The sequence below is a fragment of the Salmo salar genome, chromosome 02, assembly GCF_965601325.2.
Source record: "Salmo salar chromosome 02, fSalSal1, whole genome shotgun sequence".
NCBI classification, from domain to species: Eukaryota; Metazoa; Chordata; class Actinopteri; order Salmoniformes; family Salmonidae; genus Salmo; species Salmo salar.
The window spans coordinates 92,038,683-92,054,583 of record NC_138292.1 but is presented as its reverse complement, the minus strand read 5'-3'; the positions used below and the strand labels follow the sequence as shown (position 1 = coordinate 92,054,583).

The 15,901-nt window shown below is 41.8% G+C and overlaps 2 long non-coding RNA genes across 2 annotated transcripts in view; one reads left to right on the top strand and one right to left on the bottom strand.

Annotated features, from left to right (window-relative positions):
• LOC145863041 (uncharacterized) overlaps positions 1-6,465 on the bottom strand; it is a 107,247-nt gene extending 100,782 nt beyond the window's left edge. The window contains exon 1 of the long non-coding RNA XR_014382374.1: positions 6,271-6,465. This is a non-coding gene — a long non-coding RNA (uncharacterized LOC145863041). The remainder of the gene's footprint in view (positions 1-6,270) is intronic.
• Positions 6,466-7,014: 549 nt separating this feature from the next.
• Positions 7,015-14,467, top strand: LOC145863037 (uncharacterized). The gene is made up of 2 exons (XR_014382373.1): positions 7,015-7,839; positions 11,471-14,467. It is a non-coding gene; the product is annotated as an uncharacterized LOC145863037 (long non-coding RNA).
• Positions 14,468-15,901: the final 1,434 nt, after the last annotated feature.

Below are 15,901 nucleotides of genomic sequence, written 5' to 3'. Positions count from 1 at the left end.
ACAGTAGGTTGTAACTCTCTAGGTCATGCCAGTAGGGTACAGTAGGTTACAGTAGGTTGTAACTCTAGGTCATGCCAGTAGGCTACAGTAGGTTGTATCTCTCTAGGTCATGCCAGTAGGTTACAGTATGTTGTATCTCTCTAGGTCATGCCAGTAGGTTACAGTAGGTTGTATCTCTCTAGGTCATGCCAGTAGGTTACAGTAGGTTGTATCTCTCTAGGTCATGCCAGTAGGTTACAGTAGGTTGTATCTCTCTAGGTCATGCCAGTAGGTTACAGTAGGTTGTATCCCTCTAGGTCATGCCAGTAGGTTACAGTAGGTTGTATCTCTCTAGGTCATGCCAATAGGTTACAGTAGGAAGTAAATCTCTAGGTCATGCCAGTAGAGTACAGTAGGATGTATCTCTCTAGGTCATGCCAGTAGGTTACAGTAGGTTGTATCTCTCTAGGTCATGTCAGTAGGTTACAGTAGGCTACAGTAGGTTGTAACTCTCTAGGTCATGCCAGTAGGTTACAGTAGGTTGTAACTCTAGGTCATGCCAGTAGCTTACAGAGGTTGTATCTCTCTAGGTCATGCCAGTAGACTACAGTAGGTTGTATCTCTCTAGGTCATGCCAGTAGGCTACAGTAGGTTGTATCTCTATAGGTCATGCCAGTAGGGTACAGTAGGTTACAGTAGGTTGTAACTCTAGGTCATGCCAGTAGGCTACAGTAGGTTGTATCTCTCTAGGTCATGCCAGTAGGTTACAGTTGGTTGTATCTCTCGAGGTCATGCCAGTAGGTTACAGTAGGTTGTAACTCTCTAGGTCATGCCAGTAGGTTACAGTAGGTTGTAACTCTCTAGGTCATGCCAGTAGGGTACAGTAGGTTACAGTAGGTTGTAACTCTAGGTCATGCCAGTAGGCTACAGTAGGTTGTAACTCTCTAGGTCATGCCAATAGGCTACAGTTGGTTGTAAATCTCTAGGTCATGCCAGTAGGTTACAGGTTTGTTGTAAATCTCTAGGTCATGCCAGTAGGTTACAGGTTTGTATCTCTCTAGGTCATGCCAGTAGACTACAGTAGTATGTAACTCTCTAGGTCATGCCAGTAGGTTACAGTAGGTTGTATCTCTCTAGGTCATGCCAGTAGGTTACAGTAGGTTGTATCTCTCTAGGTCATGCCAGTAGGTTACAGTAGGTTGTATCTCTCTAGGTCATGCCAATAGGTTACAGTAGGAAGTAAATCTCTAGGTCATGCCAGTAGAGTACAGTAGGATGTATCTCTCTAGGTCATGCCAGTAGGTTACAGTAGGTTGTATCTCTCTAGGTCATGTCAGTAGGTTACAGTAGGCTACAGTAGGTTGTAACTCTCTAGGTCATGCCAGTAGGTTACAGTAGGTTGTAACTCTAGGTCATGCCAGTAGCTTACAGAGGTTGTATCTCTCTAGGTCATGCCAGTAGACTACAGTAGGTTGTAACTCTATAGGTCATGCCAGTAGGGTACAGTAGGTTACAGTAGGTTGTAACTCTAGGTCATGCCAGTAGGCTACAGTAGGATGTATCTCTCTAGGTCATGCCAGTAGGCTACAGTAGGTTGTAACTCTCTAGGTCATGCCAATAGGCTACAGTAGGATGTATCTCTCTAGGTCATGCCAGTAGGCTACAGTAGGTTGTAACTCTCTAGGCCATGCCAGTAGGCAACAGTAGGTTGTATCTCTCTAGGTCATGCCAGTAGGTTACAGTAGGTTGTAACTCTCTAGGCCATGCCAGTAGGCTACAGTAGGTTGTAACTCTCTAGGTCATGCCAGTAGACTACAGTAGGTTGTATCTCTCTAGGTCATGCCAGTAGGTTACAGTAGGTTGTATCTCTCTAGGTCATGCCAGTAGGTTACAGTAGGTTGTATCTCTCTAGGTCATGCCAATAGGTTACAGTAGGAAGTAAATCTCTAGGTCATGCCAGTAGAGTACAGTAGGATGTATCTCTCTAGGTCATGCCAGTAGGTTACAGTAGGTTGTATCTCTCTAGGTCATGTCAGTAGGTTACAGTAGGCTACAGTAGGTTGTAACTCTCTAGGTCATGCCAGTAGGCCACAGTAGGTTGTATCTCTCTAGGTCATGCCAGTAGGTTACAGTAGGTTGTAACTCTCTAGGTCATGCCAGTAGGTTGTATCTCTCTAGGTCATGCCAGTAGGCTACAGTTGGTTGTATCTCTCTAGATCATGCCAGTAGGTTACAGTAGGTTGTAACTCTCTAGGTCATGCCAGTAGGCTACAGTAGGTTACAGTAGGTTGTAACTCTAGGTCATGCCAGTAGGCTACAGTAGGTTGTATCTCTCTAGGTCATGCCAGTAGGTTACAGTCGGTTGTAACTCTCTAGGTCATGCCAGTAGGCTACAGTAGGTTGTATCTCCTTAGGTCATGCCAGTAGGTTACAGTTGGTTGTATCTCTCTAGGTCATGCCAGTAGGTTACAGTTGGTTGTATCTCTCAAGGTCATGCCAGTAGGTTACAGTTGGTTGTATCTCTCTAGGTCATGCCAGTAGGTTACAGTTGGTTGTAACTCTCTAGGTCATGCCAGTAGGTTACAGTAGGTTGTAACTCTCTAGGTCATGCCAGTAGGTTACAGTAGGTTGTATCTCTCTAGGTCATGCCAGTAGGGTACAGTAGGTTGTAACTCTCTAGGTCATGCCAGTAGGGTACAGTAGGTTACAGTAGGTTGTAACTCTAGGTCATGCCAGTAGGCTACAGTAGGTTGTATCTCTCTAGGTCATGCCAGTAGGTTACAGTTGGTTGTATCTCTCGAGGTCATGCCAGTAGGTTAAAGTAGGTTGTAACTCTCTAGGTCATGCCAGTAGGCTACAGTAGGTTACAGTAGGTTGTAACTCTAGGTCATGCCAGTAGGCTACAGTAGGTTGTATCTCTCTAGGTCATGCCAGTAGACTACAGTAGGTTGTATCTCTCTAGGTCATGCCAGTAGACTACAGTAGGTTGAATCTCTCTAGGTCATGCCAGTAGGTTACAGTTGGTTGTATCTCTCTAGGTCATGCCAGTAGGTTTCAGTAGGTTGTTACTCTCTAGGTCATGCCAGTAGGCTACAGAAGGTTGTATCTCTCTAGGTCATGCCAGTAGGCTACAGTAGGTTGTATCTCTCTAGGTCATGCCAGTAGGTTACAATTGGTTGTATCTCTCTAGGTCATGCCAGTAGGTTACAGTAGGTTGTAACTCTCTAGGTCATGCCAGTAGGCTACAGTAGGTTGTAACTCTCTAGGTCATGCCAGTAGGTTACAGTAGGTTTTATCTCTCTAGGTCATGCCAATAGGTTACAGTAGGTTGTATCTCTCTAGGTCATGCCAGTAGAGTACAGTAGGATGTATCTCTCTAGGTCATGCCAGTAGGTTACAGTAGGTTGTATCTCTCTAGGTCATGCCAGTAGGCTACAGTAGGTTGTAACTCTCTAGGTCATGCCAGTAGGTTACAGTAGGTTGTATCTCTCTAGGTCATGCCAGTAGGTTACAGTAGGCTACAGTAGGTTGTATCTCTCTAGGTCATGCCAGTAGGTTACAGTAGGTTGTATCTCTCTAGGTCATGCCAGTAGGTTACAGTAGGCTACAGTAGGTTGTAACTCTCTAGGTCATGCCAGTAGGTTGTATCTCTCTAGGTCATGCCAGTAGGTTACAGTAGGTTGTAACTCTCTAGGTCATGCCAGTAGGTTGTATCTCTCTAGGTCATGCCAGTAGGTTACAGTAGGTTGTATCTCTCTAGGTCATGCCAGTAGGTTACAGTAGGTTGTAACTCTCTAGGTCATGCCAGTAGGTTACATTAGGTTGTAACTCTCTAGGTAATGCCAGTAGATTACAGTAGGTTGTATCTCACTAGGTCATGCCAGTAGAGTACAGTAGGTTGTATCTCTCTAGGTCATGCCAGTAGGCTACAGTAGGTTGTAACTCTCTAGATCATGCCAGTAGGTTACAGTAGGTTGTAACTCTCTAGGTCATGCCAGTAGGTTACAGTAGGTTGTAATTCTCTAGGTCATGCCAGTAGGTCACAGTAGGTTGTATCTCTCTAGGTCATGCCAGTAGAGTACAGTAGGATGTATCTCTCTAGGTCATGCCAGTAGGTTACAGTAGGTTGTATCTCTCTAGGTCATGCCAGTAGGCTACAGTAGGTTGTATCTCTCTAGGTCATGCCAGTAGGTTACAGTAGGTTGTATCTCTCTAGGTCATGCCAGTAGGTTACAGTAGGTTGTATCTCTCTAGGTCATGCCAGTAGGTTACAGTAGGTTGTATCTCTCTAGGTCATGCCAGTAGAGTACAGTAGGATGTATCTCTCTAGGTCATGCCAGTAGGTTACAGTAGGTTGTATCTCTCTAGGTCATGCCAGTAGGCTACAGTAGGTTGTAACTCTCTAGGTCATGCCAGTAGGTTACAGTAGGTTGTATCTCTCTAGGTCATGCCAGTAGGTTACAGTAGGCTACAGTAGGTTGTATCTCTCTAGGTCATGCCAGTAGGTTACAGTAGGTTGTATCTCTCTAGGTCATGCCAGTAGGTTACAGTAGGCTACAGTAGGTTGTAACTCTCTAGGTCATGCCAGTAGGTTGTATCTCTCTAGGTCATGCCAGTAGGTTACAGTAGGTTGTAACTCTCTAGGTCATGCCAGTAGGTTGTATCTCTCTAGGTCATGCCAGTAGGTTACAGTAGGTTGTATCTCTCTAGGTCATGCCAGTAGGTTACAGTAGGTTGTAACTCTCTAGGTCATGCCAGTAGGTTACAGTAGGTTGTAACTCTCTAGGTAATGCCAGTAGATTACAGTAGGTTGTATCTCACTAGGTCATGCCAGTAGAGTACAGTAGGTTGTATCTCTCTAGGTCATGCCAGTAGGCTACAGTAGGTTGTAACTCTCTAGATCATGCCAGTAGGTTACAGTAGGTTGTAACTCTCTAGGTCATGCCAGTAGGTTACAGTAGGTTGTAATTCTCTAGGTCATGCCAGTAGGTCACAGTAGGTTGTATCTCTCTATGTCATGCCAGTAGGTCACAGTAGGTTGTATCTCTCTAGGTCATGCCAGTAGGTTACAGTAGGTTGCATCCAAGTGGAAAACATTGTCAATTAAATCTAGAATCGGCTTCCTATTTCGCTGCCAAACATACCCTCGTAAAACTGACTATCCTATTGATCCTTGACACTCTACTCAGCAAACTGGATGCAGTCTATCAGCCATCCGTTTGTCACCAAATATTCGTCGCCAAAAATTATCAACCCAATGTGGAAAGTGTCGAATTTGGTCAACAACAAAATGAATGGCTTATTTGGTACTTGTGGTTTACTTGATCTAACAGAAGTTTCGTAATGATTAAATTGTTACGTGGACAGGTGACATACTACAACTTTGATAAAAACACTATAGGAGTTGTCTCCAGATCGCTATGCATATTCATGCTAGTAGCTTAGCATCTCTCTCCATTGAATACAGGCGGTTGACGTCAACAACCCTCATAGAATATAAACAATAGATTACAATAATAAGATGTATCCACTAATCCAAAGACAGGATAGGTGGGAGATCGACAACCCACAGCGCAGCTTTGTGGACAACGACTCCCCTTGTTAGGGCGGAGAGACATCTTGTCAGTATATCCATAATCTTTGGTGTAGCCAACCCAACTCTCACATGGCTCTATTGGGGGTCACGGTGTGTAGTAAAACATCACTACATTAAAATCACTACATGCCGTGGCCCCCCAGTCTGCGGTCAGCAGATAGACCCTTCTCAAATATATATTGTAACGACCCGGTATTGTGTTCTGTGTTTGTGGGTTCTCATGGCTACTAGCAGGGGTTAAATATGTCAGGACAGAGCGAAAGGTTGATGGGTAATCCCGCGGGATTTTGGAAATGCATAAATAGGGATTACTGTCTCATCTTCTCTCTTTTTTCTGTTCGGGGCCTTGATCTGTTCCTATGGGAGTGACCCTTAACTCGACATGGTATAATTGTGTACGTTCGGCATTTAGCGGCGTGGGCTGTGGCCTGAACAATAGCCCAGTTTAGGAATAAACCTGTGTTCTGACCTGCACACCTAGAGTCCGTCTCTTTTTCCTTTATGACCCAGCCGGGTCATTACAATATGTCAAGTCACTTTTTGGAAACGGAACGGAGAAAACAAGGGGTAGCTTGTTCTCTACGTCGTCTGATTCTAGACATATCAGTCATCATCCAAGGGCCCTCCGTTGAAGAGGTATTGACGAGCCAACTCCGAATATCCAAAGTTAAAAACTAATTGAAGGCGATACTTACTGGTGTTACTCAGATCTCCTATCTCCTCCTCTTCATCTTTCAATGTGACAGTAATCTCTCCTTCCTTCTTCACTCCAAAAACAGCATCATCCTCTTCTTCCTCTGAAACGTCTTTCTCTTCTTCTTTCACTGTAACATCCTCACCCTCTACATCTTGTTTAACTGTAACATCCTCCTCTTCCTTCTCCTCTTTCACGACAATGTTCAGCCCCAGAGCTTCTTTCTCCGTCCAGCAGACCTCCTCTTCTTTAGCAGGAGGGGAGTAGTTTAGGTAGCTCATGTTCGGGGATGTTAGCTAGCTAGCTATCATTAGCGACTAGGCTAATGCTAACTTAACCAGCCAGCTACTATAGCTGACTAATAAACAATAATAAACAAACAATAACATAATATTAAAGTGATACAGGCATTAGTACACTGCTTTGAAGTTTACTGCTTAGCGATTTGGACGCAGGCCTCGTAGCTCCGGTATCAAAAGTAACATCGCTACTGACAACAAGGCAGCAGAGTCTACCGTGCTAATGCGTTCCCACTAGATATCACAACCACACAGTATATGAACGCATGAGGGGTGGCTGACGTTTACAGGCTTGCGCTAGATACGGAGCTGGCATACAAACTCTGTAGCACATAGTGCATTGTGGGTAGTTTAGAAGATATCCGGTAATAAGTGAAGAAATATGTAACAACGCAAAAACATAGCTGTTTGTACTTATGGGGAACCAGATCATGACTACAACTAAATTACTAAGTTTTTAACCACACTGTGTTGTTACACTGGTGAGTAAAAACTCATGCTTCCTACACTTTAACTTGTTGTCTGAAAATAAAATAAACATTTTACTCAACTGCGTTACCCACTCCAGTCAGCAGATGGCGGTCTGGGAATTTAAGGTAATATATACTGTTGGTGTGACGTATAATCTAGTGGACGGAACGCTTCTTTCAACAGCAGTAACAGTTAATCAGCCACCTCGGTAGCTTGCTAGACAAAATAGCCGAACCAATAAAGCTCTTTAGACACTTTCGTGTATCTTAGCCACTTGTTTTAAACCCACTTCTGTCGTCTAGTTAGTTATCCGATTTAATTTAAAATTTGCTTTGTTGTTATTATTCAGCTAGCGGTCTGGTTAAGTTAGCATTAGCCTAGCTAGCTAACATCTCCGACCATGCGGTCACTAAACTACTCTCCTGCTAAAGAAGAGGTCTGCTGGACGGAGAAAGAGGGTCTGGGGCTGAACATTGTCGTGAAAGAGGAGAAGAAAGAGGAGGATGTCACAGTAAAACAAGAAGTAGAGGGTGAGGCTGTTACAGTGAAAGAAGAAGAGAAAGACGTTTCAGTTAAAGAAGAGAAAGACGCGTTCAGAGTGAAGGAGGAGGATGTTACTGTTAAAGAAGAGGAAGAGAAAGAGGAGAATGCAGTTTTGGGGGTGAAAAAGGAGGAGGGGGAGATCGCTGTCACATCAAAGAAGGAAGAAGCGGAGGAAACTGGATATCTGGGCCCGGTTTCCCAAACGCATCTTAAGGCATCCAATGGTTCTAACGATGAACTGGCCCTGATTAACACTAGTAAGTACTGTCTTAAATACAGAGGCACAAACTCTGCAGTTGTTGAACTGATGTTTGGTGTTAAAGGGGAAATATGAAATAGCTACATCCATATTTAGACTTGTTATATTATTTATAGCCATTGATTCTTGAAGAATATAACACATGCCTCATGAGCTTAGTTCAACTGTTGTACCCCATCATAACCCCAAAAAAGCTTTTTTTACTCCAATGTTTAGAAACAATGTAAATCAACACTGTATAGCCTCAACATGGTTAAAACTATAATGTTTATCATGGATGGTAAGTCCTTGCATCCGTAGGTCTGTCTATGAATTTGAAAGTAGTTACATTTCTCCATCATCATCATCTGCAGATTGTTTGGTTGATAGATGTGTGTTTTTTTTAAACAGCAACAAAATGTCAGCCCTGCACATTTTACAGGAACAGTTTAAATTAATTTATAATAGTATCTCAAAATCATTGTCTGTGATTAATCTACATTCTATCCAAATCTAAAAGTAACTTTTATTGCCAAAAAAATAGCCTACATAAGGCCAACAAATAAAAACATTGCATTCTGCAGGTAGAAAATATCCTGATGAAAATAAATATCCTAGAAATCACATTGGCTGCACATGGCCTGTCTACAACAAACTTGAAACATTGTATCAATTATTAACTGGGTCCTCTGAAACTTGTGACAGCAAGCTTGCAACATTGAATAACATTTTCTGGGCCCTCGGTTTCTCGAGCCAGTGAGTTCGGGACAGACACAGCTGTCGGCTATTTGTGCAAAGGATAAGAAGTAATCAGGTATTTTATGACATTTCCACTGGATCAGAGCATTACATTTTTCCCTTTTTATGCTGAGCGGTTATCGAAAGGGCGAGAGCTGGAAATATTTTACGAAAATACTTTGAGTAACTATTGTCATTCGCAATTGATTTTGATTAGACTTTGTTTACTTGCTGTTTGAGGTGAAGAAAAAAATACTTTGAGAAGCTCCACAACTCATTAGTGGTGGTGCATTAAGACAATCAGAAATACTATCAGACATCCCCAAATGGGCACATTTATAGGCCTACATTTGCGAGCAGGACAGGTAGACTAGTCCTACTTCTATCAAATCAAAATGTATTTGTCACGTGCGCCTTACAGTGAAATGCTGACTTACAGGCTCTAACCAACAGTGCAATTTCTAAGTTTAAAAAATGCACTCGAACTATGTAATATTTAGTGGCTCCTTATGTTACGCTGGGAAACAGTTTTCATGGGCACAGAAATACTAAATAATTTCAGTTGGCTAAATCCAATGGTTTTAACCGAGAGTCACCTTAACTTTATTGACAACACCCAAATGGATACTGTGATTAACGTGGTTCTTCAATAATGACACATAATTCTTAATACTGTAGCTGTTTAGTTACAGTCACATGTTCAACTATCATCAGCTGATCCAGGAAATCATTTTCTGAATGACAGTCACATGACAAACATCACGACATGCAACAACAACCAAAGTGCTTCTTCATTCATTACTCTGGTAAAGACAGTTATGCTGTGCTCCACGTTGGATCCAACATACCTAAGAAATTGATGTTTATAATGTGTTACTGTCTGCTTGATTTACAGTAGGGTCTTGTTAGTCTGTTTGCACACAGAGATACTTTGCTCATAATGTGTAGAGAACTGTTCATTGATGGATAGGCTATTGTACAACACACAGAGCTATTTTCCTTTATTCAGGACATTTAGAATGACAACACATTACAGAGTAGCCTAGTGGGATTATTAACAAAATTATCTGGTGATCAGGTTATGAAATGTCACGACAGACATTTTAGTTTCCATGTTTCACCTGAAATATTTAATGATTTATAGTCCTAGGTCTATGTTGTTGTTAGGTGAAGTTATGGGTCCTACAGTAGGTCTATGTTGTTGTTAGGTGATGTTATGGGTCCTACAGTAGGTCTATGTTGTTGTTAGGTGAAGTTATGGGTCCTACAGTAGGTCTATGTTATTGTTAGGTGAAGTTATGGGTCCTACAGTAGGTCTATGTTGTTGTTAGATGAAGTTATGGGTCCTACAGTAGGTCTATGTTGTTGTTAGGTGAAGTTATGGGTCCTACAGTAGGTCTATGTTGTTGTTAGGTAAAGTTATGGGTCCTACAGTAGGTCTATGTTGTTGTTAGGTGAAGTTATGTTAAACACTTAGTGGACAAACACTCATTGTCAGGCTGATGGCAAAGCTAGCCAAATAGCATTTTAAGTGTTTTTTTTAAAAGTATAAAGCAGTTGATTTGCAACAATAACACAAACATATTCAGCAGGACATTAAAATGAGCCTTACAATTGTAATCAAAATGTAATGTGAAATACACTCATAACCAACCTGTAAATGGAGGCTATATTTGCTGTCAGCCTATGAGAACTCCCCTGAGTTTCCCCCACGGTGGTGAATTAGTGAATAGACACAGAGCTTAATGTGAGTTTCCTTAAGTAGCACTCCTGATCTAGTGCTGTAATATTCAGAATACATCGTGAAAAACAAAAATCTTTGCTCACCATTTTCTGCTCCAGGCAGATATACTACATCCATAACTAGTGGTTTCCTCATTACCAGATATACTACATCCATAACTAGTGGTTTCCTCATTAGCAGATATACTACATCCATAACTAGTGGTTTCCTCATTAGCAGATATACTACATCCATAACTAGTGGTTTCCTCATTACCAGATATACTACACCCATATCTAGTGGTTTCCTCATTAGCAGATATACTACACCCATATCTAGTGGTTTCCTCATTAGCAGATATACTACATCCATAACTAGTGGTTTCCTCATTACCAGATATACTACATCCATAACTATCGGTTTCCTCATTAGAATGGAGGAGTTTCTACAGCCAAATTGCATGTGCATCACTGCCCTCATAAGCAACCTGGAAATGGAGGTTACTCCCCTGAGTTTTCTCCTGTTCACATTCAGAATACATTGTGAAAACCTAAAATCTTTGCTCACCATTTTTGCTCCAGGCAGATATACTACATCCATAACTATTGGTTTCCTCATTACCAGATATACTACATCCATAACTAGTGGTTTCCTCATTACCAGATATACTACAACCATAACTAGGGGTTTCCTCATTACCAGATATACTACATCCATAACTAGTGGTTTCCTCATTACCACATATACTACATCCATAACTAGTGGTTTCCTCATTACCAGATATACTACATCCATAACTAGTGGTTTCCTCATTACCAGATATACTACATCCTTAACTGTCGGTTTCCTCATTAGCAGGGAGGAGTTTCTGCAATGAAATTGCATGTGCATCGCCCTCGTGCCGCAATTTTAGCAAGCACAGAAAGGGGCCTATATTGGAGACCAAAAGTCTTCTGGCACACTGCTTAGGATTTCAAGAACTTTAATAACTTATTTCTAGCCTACAATCATCGATGTTACTACTATTGTGAAAACAAGACAAAATATGATTATTGTTGCTCACTGTATTAAGACAATTGTCAAATTTAACAGACGTTGTTGTACAACTTCGCTCTTGGCATCACCTTTTACAGTGGATTTCTGCTGTTGTGGGCCTTTAACCATCTGTATGACTTTGTTGTTCACACAGGAGAGAGACGTGACTATCTTGCATCCTCTGGGGAGCTTCAACAACGTCATGGGAAGAGTCTCTCCAGATCAGAACACCTCAAGAAACAACAGCAGAGACCCACAGGGAAGAAATCTCACCACTGCTCTCACTGTGGGAAAAGTTGCAAATCTTCATCAGAACTTAAAATACACCTGAGAATTCACACAGGAGAGAAACCTTATAGCTGTAATCAATGTGGTAATAGTTTTACTACATCTAGCTATCTAACTATTCACCAAAGAACACACACAGGAGAGAACTCTTATAGCTGTGATCAATGTGGGAAGAGGTTTTGTCAGCTAAACAACCTAATAGTACACCAGCGGACACACACAGGAGAGAAACCTTATGGCTGTGATCAATGTGGAAAGAGTTTTGGTACATCTGGCTGTCTGAAGACACACCAGAGAACACACACATGAGATAAACCTTATAGCTGTGATCAATGTGGGAAGAGATACTCTGGTAAAAGATCTCTGATTAAACATCAGAAAATACATACACGAAGGAGTTGTTTCATGATATCAATGAAATAATGTCACAATGTAGAATGGTTTAGAGGAAAGATCCAGGCTCTGAATTGAGAGAGAACTATTTATGAGATTTAACAAAAAGTGACTAACAAAAAAAGTTGTTACACTTATCACATTGGCGACCCACTTGAATCAAAATGCAACACTTCAAAATGTAGCTAGCTGTTTTCTACAAGTTGTCCTCTAACCAGTGATGTACACATTATTCCCAGATTCCGTGTGGTTTTTGAGCTGTTAGTTTTAACAGGACGTGCAACCTCATCTCCCTCCTCTCGCACAATTGATTTCAACATGATATCGATGAGTGATTACAAATAAGTGTTGTGCTCCTTTGTTTAGCAACCCCTAAATGTAAATGTCACTCCAAATGTAGCTGACTGTCTTCTGCAGGTTGTCCTCTAACCAGTGAGGTAAAATATATCTCCCATTTCCATGTGTTTAGTTTTTAGTTTCAACAGCACGTACAACCTGATTTCCCCCCTAATCGATATCAGTGATTTATTGCTACTTGTCACAACAACAGTGTTTCTGGTGCTTGTGCAGTTTTATAAGCTGCTTGTTTAAAAAAATCCAAGTAATATGATTATTGTGGCAGATGTTTGTGTATATAACACATTTTATGTTTAGGTTTTCAATTCATCACAAACTGTTTCTGCATATTGGTTATTGATTTGGACACGTTAAAACTGTGTTTTGACATTGGGGCTATTTCATATAACATTTAGTAATGATATTTATTTAAGCAACCAACTGACAGTTTCTTGGTACAATTATATTGACATTGTTGCCCTGCTTTTAGAATATCATCTGTTTTGACATTAGGGCTATCCCATCTAGCAAAATGTCATTGAAAATAATACTATGCCCGACAGCCAATAATAAATTGGTCTATAATAATTTATATTAACAATCTTACATCCCTCCAGTATTTCTTTACAACATTCAAGTGCTAATTGTCTTTATTCCACTACTGAAGAAGCATGACTCAAATCACCTCATATTTCAAACACTCAGCCTGACAAAAGATACATGTTTTATTATTCCATGCCTCACCATTAAGTTAAATATTGCCAATACATATTAACAAAGGGGTGTACATTTGCTTTTCATATTTACAATTCATGTAACGTTTAGTAATCATAATTATTCATGCAATCAACTGACCATTTTTGGGTACAATTATATTGACATTGCTGCCCTGCTTTTAGAATATCTGGGTTCATTCTCAGATGTGCCAAACCAAATGTACTAGAGCATGACATTGGGGATTGGACCCTGATCCAACAACATGCCTATCTAGTGAACCCTGAGAAGAGAGAGAAGCTCCGCAGTGAGGTGGAAAGTTACTACGGATATTGCAGGAGTTTCCTCTTGAAATCAGACATGTCTGTGGTAAGGACAACTTGGTTGCTGATGGTCTCAGATGTAGGCAGTCAAAAATGTGTTTTCCGATCCAACAACATGCCTATCGAGATATTGCAGGAGTTTGCTCTTGAAATCAGACATCACTAATACAATTTGATTTGATTTTTGTTTGGGCTTGTTCCAAGGGGACAAGAGTTCTAGGATTATATAGTAAGAAAAATGATAATTGTATATTATTATTTAGAAATGTGTTTTTTCTTGTTTCTAATTGTTGACAGCAAGTTGTTTTCTGTTGGTGGTGAGCAAACTTGTCCAACAAAAATATAGGATATATTTGTTGTCTTAAGTGGGAAGGTGTTACAGGCTTTGGTTTTTCCATATGTGTTTTGAGGTTGGACTTTAGCACGTCTATCTCGTTAGGACGCACTGATTGGTGTCACCTCGTTAGTCAGTATGTGTTACACCTGTGCTGGCTTGTCCATCTCGTTAGTGGGAAGGTGTTTCACCTGAGCTGGTCCAGGTTCTATTTAAGAGTGTCTGGCCCAGTGCTCCAGTTGTCTTGATATATGTGTAGAGTCAACACCTTTAGTTGCTCCACCTTTTTGGTTTGCTTCCTGTCTTTAAGTTTGGTGTGGGTTTTTCTTTTGTTTTCCTCTTCTTGGGCAGATTTAGTGGGTCTCATGGTGGGTGTCTTTTAGGTCCCAGTTGTTGTTACTAGTCAACTTTCAGTGGACAGCCCCATAGTGTCTTTCAGAACCCCTCCTAAAACCCCACCTGTTTAGTTGTGGTTGTTGTCAGTGACTCTTTGTTAGTTCCCTCTTCTATTTAAGGGACATTTCTGGTTTTCTTGCTGGGGAACGTAACAACAAACAATGTAGTAAAACAAGTTATATTTTGGGTTGGATGTTGCATCCAATTGTTAATATTTTAATAAATGGCATTTCTTTCAGTTGTTAATCTTGTTTTTTATCTTCTGTTTGTTGTGTACTAAATATTTCTGATTTTTCCTGTGAAGCCATTGCCTTGCATCCATGTCTGAAATGTGCTGTGAAATAAAGCTTGATTTGATTTAAACATATTGTAAAACAAATGAATCCAATGACTGACCAAGACTATTTCCAAACCAATTAACAAATATGTGTAAAAGCAACACATTTCTTGGTCCATCTTAATATGAAAAACAGATCAATCCCACTTTCCCAGCCTGCTGAAGGCGTGGTAAACACCACCCCCGGCTCTACCAGGGGCTTGAGGTGGTCTCCCACAGCTCTGCTTATGTCATGTTCTGTGGCCTTGCCGTTCCATTTCTTGACTGCAACACAGAAAATAAACACATTTAGTAATATTATATAAAACACTCAGGGCCGGTTTCACAGACAAGGCTTAAGCTTAGTCCAGACTAAAATGCTTGTTTGAGCTGTCTTAAGTCATCTTAAAATAGTGGTAGATTTAACCTGTCCGATCGCAAGAGTGAGGATTAGAGCTACTCCAGGACTAAATGGAAGATTAAATGAATCTTTCAAAGAGGCAGGTTTAACTTCTGCTTAGTGCTTTTTGTGAGGGAGCCTGGACTATGTGGAATGTCTAAATTTACATTTAAGTCATTTAGCAGAAGCTCTTATCCAGAGCGACTTACAAATTGGTGCATTCACCTTATAATATCCAGTGGAACAACGACTTTACAATAGTGCATCTAAGTCTTTTAAGGGGGGGTTAGAAGGATTACTTTATCCTATCCCAGGTATTCCTTTAAAGAGGTGGGGTTTCAGGTGTCTCCGGAAGGTGGTGATTGACTCCGCTGTCCTGGCGTCGTGAGGGAGCTTGTTCCACCATTGGGGTGCCAGAGCAGCGAACAGTTTTGACTGGGCTGAGCGGGAACTGTGCTTCCTCAGAGGTAGGGAGGCGAGCAGGCCAGAGGTGGATGAACGCAGTGCCCTTGTTTGGGTGTAGGGCCTGATCAGAGCCTGAAGGTACGGAGGTGCCGTTCCCCTCACAGCTCCGTAGGCAAGCACCATGGTCTTGTAGCGGATGCGAGCTTCAACTGGAAGCCAGTGGAGAGAGCGGAGGAGCGGGGTGACGTGAGAGAACTTGGGAAGGTTGAACACCAGACGGGCTGTGGCGTTCTGGATGAGTTGTAGGGGTTTAATGGCACAGGCAGGGAGCCCAGCCAACAACGAGTTGCAGTAATCCAGACGGGAGATGACAAGTGCCTGGATTAGGACCTGCGCCGCTTCCTGTGTGAGGCAGGGTCGTACTCTGCGAATGTTGTAGAGCATGAACCTACAGGATCGGGTCACCGCCTTGATGTTAGTGGAGAACGACAGGGTGTTGTCCAGGGTCACGCCGAGGCTCTTAGCACTCTGGGAGGAGGACACAATGGAGTTGTCAACCGTGATGGCGAGATCATGGAACGGGCAGTCCTTCCCCGGAAGGAAGAGCAGCTCCGTCTTGCCGAGGTTCAGCTTGAGGTGGTGATCCGTCATCCACACTGATATGTCTGCCAGACATGCAG